Source organism: Triticum urartu, chromosome 4 (assembly GCF_003073215.2).
Source record: "Triticum urartu cultivar G1812 chromosome 4, Tu2.1, whole genome shotgun sequence".
In the NCBI taxonomy this organism is placed as follows: domain Eukaryota; kingdom Viridiplantae; phylum Streptophyta; class Magnoliopsida; order Poales; family Poaceae; genus Triticum; species Triticum urartu.
In genome coordinates this window covers 318741303-318747261 of record NC_053025.1, presented here as the reverse complement: position 1 = coordinate 318747261, position 5959 = coordinate 318741303, and positions in this window count along the sequence as shown.

Genomic DNA, 5959 nt, shown 5'->3' with positions numbered 1-5959 from the left:
TCCTGAGCTTATTAGAGAATACTTGAATGATGCACCAGTAAGATTTGGAGGATGAGAGCTGAAAGCTGAGAATGAATAAACCCGAAATGATGGACTTCGGATAAACAAACCGAAAAGACTCATGAATTGCTCTGGATAGGTGAAAAGAATTCTCACAATCGAAAACAATTATGAGAGGATGGCATCAAGCTAGAATCACGAATCTTTGAGAGAACGGATAAGATTTGGAGAAAAACTCTTCTTCGGTCTTCACATGTTGAGAACGACGATAAGAAAGACCACCATGAATTGTTGAGATACTCCGGGATGAATATTAGAAAGGTTGAACCGACGATGAAAGAATATGAATGATCTTGGAGAAGGCATTTGACTAATGATAATTCATTCCTACGTCAAACTTTGAAATGAATTTGCGAATAACTCCGAGAAAATAGAGGAGTCAGGTAAGATCCTGGGAAAAGACCTGTGGGTTAGGGCCCACTCAAAAGATACACCGTTGACCAATTTAAAAGGAAGATTGCGCCGGTTGAATTAAATGGCTAGAATGAGGTAACAACCTCGAAATAGGTTGAACTGATCTTGAATGACAAGGCGAGTCTTCTGAGGTATCTTCAGCACTCCGGAACAAATAAATAGCGAGGAGTGGATGATTATGAGGTGCACCGGCATGAGAAAAGCATTGGGCAAAAGAAAGGACTATGCTCAAAACCAAAACTTGAATTTAATCCACCCGAGAAGAAAGAGAACAAATAATGATGAATTTGAGGCTCCGTTAGGATCTTCATGAAAATCACCGGGTAAGAACATTGACGGAAAAGAATGGAGAGACTTCTCATCAATAACATGATAGTTGATTAAGAAATCCGAATCCTTGAAGGAAAAGGGGTGGGAGGGTGGGAAAACAAAGACAATTTGGGACGAATGAAACAAACACCGTTGAGAAGAACTGATAATTGTTCTTGTGGATGTTGAAAATGAAAGGATCCACTTGAAGGGAAGCTCCCCGGTCGAGAAGAAATTGAAATGACAAATTCGATGATCGAGAAGGATTAGTATTCACATAGGAACATGAGAAACACCGCTTAGGAAAGGTATGGAATCAACACTTGACTTCGAAGCAACTCGAATACCACAATGAAAACAAAAACAAAGGATTGGCTTGCAAAATAAGCCGGAACAAACATATGATAGAGATTTCATCCGAAGTTTTCGTGGTGGGGCCCACACGGGCTCGATCGTACATCACCATCATGTACAAGGCAGTGCACATGACATACGAAGCGTCCCCGAGTCAGCATAGCCAAGGACTCTTTAAGACACAACGAGACCACTGTAAAACCAACCGTGGATAGGCGGACCATTAGACGTCGAACCTCAATTTCATATCATACATCTGTCGGAAAGATATCCTAGGAGCTACTTGAATTCCCACTTATAAACTCCCGAAACTTTCCGGTTATGCAATCAGGTGTTGGGGATATAGGGGAAGCATAATATCTCACCCAAAACTAACAAATCCTACATCCAGCTGTATCCATCCTTCAACACATAACCAAGAAATCTTCGGAAATCGTTTACCTCAACCTTTGAAAAGCATCTGTTATACGAGTTATGGCAATACTCCCGAACTCCCGCCCCAGTACTGGGTGGCATCGAGGTTATCTCACCAACAACTGCATAAAGGAGATTTTCGATGTTGGCTGAACTGAGGTATTCCAAAACTATAACGATAAAATTGTGACGACAACACCTCGGAGCTCAACTCCCCGGGACACTGCCACAACCCCTAAATGTCAGGAGGCACCAAGAATAATGTTCTCGTCACAAAAGCATCGGAACGACTCCAAGATACCCGCATGATCCTAAATTTTTTTGGTGAAATTTGAGGAGAGAAGAGTCAAAACTCTACGTCAGGAGGCCTCACCAGAGCGACGAAGGGACTGAGGAGTAAAAAGAATCCTACTCTCCGATATATATAATCCTAAAAGACTCAAAACATTTTTCTAGACTTAACAACGCCAGCGATTCGATCAAGCAGGGGGCTCCTAAGTCGGGGAAGGCTCTGATTACCAACTTGTAACACCCACGATGCGGCTATATCTCCCACGTGTCGGAGCACGACTTAGAGGCATAACCGCATTGTAGGCATGTCGCAAGAGGGGTAATCTTTACACATCCCATGTACTAAAATAGAAAGGGATAAAGAGTTGGATTACAATCGCCACTTTGCACAATACATAAATATAGCATTACAACATCCAGAATACAATCACGGTTCGACTACGGAACCAAAATAAAAGAAGACCACCCCTAATGCTAGATCCCCGATCGCCCTCACTGGGCTCTACTACTGATCAACTGGAAACGAAACAACAAAACACACACGATCTTCATCGAGCTCCCACTTGAGCTCAGCTGCGTCATCTGCACTGGTATCATCGGCACCTGCAACTGGTTTTGGAAGTAAACTGTGAGTCATGGGGACTCAGGAATCTCACACCCTCGCGATCAAGACTATTTAGGCTCATGGGTAGGAAAAGGTAGTGAGGTGGAGCTGCAACAAGCACTAAGCATATATGGTGGCTAACTTACGCAAATGAGAGCGAGAAGAGAAAGCAATGCACGGTCCTGAACTAGAAATGATCAAGAAGTGATCCTGAAACTACTTACGTTCAAGCATAACACAAGAACCGTGTTCACTTCCCGGACTCCGCCGAGAAGAGACCATCACGGCTACACACGCGGTTGATGCATTTTAATTAAGTTAAGTGTCAAGTTTTCTACAACTGGATATTAACAAATTCCCATCTACCCATAACCGTGGGCACGGCTTTCGAAAGTTCAAAACCCTGCAGGGGTGTCCCAACTTAGCCCATCACGAGCTCTCACGGTCAACGAAGGATATTCCTTCTCCCAGGAAGACCTGATCAGACTCAGAATCCTGGTTACAAGACATTTCGACAATGGTAAAACAAGACCAGTAAAGCCACCCGGATGTGCCGACAAATCCCAATAGGAGCTGCACATATCTCGTTCTCAGGGCACACCAGATTGTCCAAACTTCCGGTAGGCCAACCCAGAGTTGCCCCTGGTGGCCACCGGCGGCTGACAAGTTGGACCAACACTCAGAGGAGCACTGGCCCCGGGGGCGTTTAAAATAAAGGATGACCCTTGAGTCTGCAGAACCCAAGGGAAAAAAGGCTAGGTGGCAAATGGTAAAACCAAGGTTGGGCCTTGATGGAGGAGTTTTATTCAAGGCAAATTGTCAAGGGGTTCCCATTATAACCCAACCGCGTAAGGAACACAAAATCAAGGAACATAACACCGGTATGACGGAAACTAGGGCGGCAAGAGTGGAACAAAACACCAGGCATAAGGCCGAGCCTTCCACCCTTTACCAAGTATATAGGTGCATTAAAGTAAATAAGAGATATTGTGATATCCCAATAGGTACCATGTTCCAACATGGAACAAACTCCAACTTCACCTGCAACTAGCAACGCTATAAGAGGGGCTGAGCAAAGTGGTAACATAGCCAAACAACAGTTTGCTAGGACAAGGTGTGTTAGAGGCTTGACATGGCAATATGGGAGGCATGATATAGCAAGTGGTAGGTATCGCAGCATAGCAATAGAGCGAGCAACTAGCAAGCAAAGATAGAAGTGATTTCAAGGATATGGTCATCTTGCTTGAGATCCCGCAAGGAAGAAGAACGAGTCCATGAAGAAGGCTAACAGACGTAGTCGAACGAATCCTCACAATGCGACGTTATCGGAACTAACCCGAAGAAGCAACACCGGAAAGAAGCAATCAACATGGTAAACAACCATCACATAAGCATGGCATGATGCACAACCAAGTATGATGCATGTCCGGTTTAAAGGGGCATGGCATGGCAATATGCACAAAGAAAACTACAAATTAAGTCGAGCTCAATATGCAACAAATTTCATATTGACAAAACACCACATTCCATTATTTAGTTTGATCTCGTTATGTACCCAACAATATTAAATGTTCTTAACATGGCAAGAGGTGGAGCATAAGCAAACTAAACATTTAGGCAAGTTTAAATGAGGCCGGAACAACAAGCAACAATTCCGTTAAACCTCATATGCATTTATCAATTTGGTGCATCAACAATTTTAAACATTTAAATGTTATTATCATGATGCGAATGACATGTGCAAGTTTATGCAATTTTTATGAAAATGTTGACGGGAGCATATTATGAAGCATTTGTCATCGTGGCGGAAAATGAAAGGGGTGTCACGGCAACGATAATGGGAATGGTGCCACGGCGGCGAAACGGAAATGATGTCATGGCATCATTCCGATGATCCGATAGCTCACATGGATACCGGTGTAAAAGGAAAAGTGATGTGAGCGTGTCATGCAAGATGGTGGGGTGATCCCGGTAACCGAGTTTCCCACGGGTTGACGACGGTGCCAAGCGAGGGAAACAACTAACGTTCACGGGAGGATACAACAACCAAACATGCATCTAAAACAACTCATGCATTTACCCACGTGCGGTCGTTCTGGGCGGTTATACCTTTGAAGCATGCATTTCCGAGGCGGTTCGAGTTCGTCGAGGGAAGTAGAGGAAGTAGGCATTCCGCGACGGTAGTAGAAGTAGTGGTACTATCGGTCCTCGATGGTAGTGGAAGTAGTGGTTCATGAGTCGAAGAGGAAGTGGTCTTTCATGTTCGAGGAGCGGTAGTGGTACACGGTCGTCATCGAACTTGGCATCACAACGCGTAGACGTACATATTCCGTAGATGTTCATGTCATCGGTGTCGTGGTACTTGGGGTCTTCGGACTTGTCGGTCCCGTTCTTGCGATGGTAGTCGTTCACGTTCATTCAGAGAGGTACTTGATGACTCCAACGTCTTCGGGGCGATGGTAGTGGTACACACGAGGGTAGACGAACTTGACGGATCTGAGGGCTCCAGACGTCGTGGTACTTGTCGATCCGGGTCTTGAGACATACTAGGCATCGGTGCCTTCGAGGAACTCGGCGTGTTCAAAACATAGCAGAACAAGGTCCCGGTTGCCGTCGTGTGAACGTTCAGTGAAGACGAACTTGCCGGTCTTGCCGAATTGAAGGGGTACAGGGGTACTTGGCATTTTGCAATCCAATATCTAGGGTCAAACATGTAGTCGTTCTTCGCAATGGAGTCAACCTTGACGTGTCCAGGGGACGCTCAGATCGGTGGATGTTCTTGGTCTTGCAGTTCGGAAGCCGGTACAAAGAGCTGCGGTTCATGGCGCTGGAGAATGGGTGGCGATGAACTAGGAAGAAAAGGACGGCTCGGGCAGGAGCTCCTCTGCATAGGGAGGAGGCTGACAGAGAGCACCGGGGTGGAGGCGGTGGTGCTCCTGGTGGTCGCCGGCGGACAGGCTTGGGCTCGCCGGCCGGCAGGGCGCCATGGCGAGGAGGCAGCGATGCAAGGCGCTGCTCTTGGCGTAGGGACGAGGGCTTGCCGGAGCTCGGGCGGATGCTGCAAGGAGGAGCTACGGCGCCTGGGAGGCGTAGGAGAGCTTGATGACGAGGGGCCCTGGTCGCGGGCGCGCGAGGAAGAGAAGGAGGTGAGTGCGAGGCAGGTGCAGGTCACCATGGGAGGCAACCAGGAGGCGGGTGGAGGAGCTGAGGAAGGCCGGCGGCAACGGGCGCGGCCATGGAGACCAGGCACTGGGCGCTGCCCTCTCTGCGTTGTGTGTGCAGCGGCGCTGGAGGGAGACAAGGGGGATCGAGAGAGAGGCTCCTGGCACGATGCGTGTGTGTGAGAGAGAAGGTGAGGGAGAGAGCGAGGGGGATCGAGGAGACGGGGAGGTTCGAAGGAGATGGGGATCGAGCACGGCTAGGGTGCGCGCGTGGCGCTGCTGGCGGCGGAAGGGAAAACAAGGAGGAGGGGGTTAGATGGGATCGGGGGCCTAGGGTTTGAGGGGATAGAGA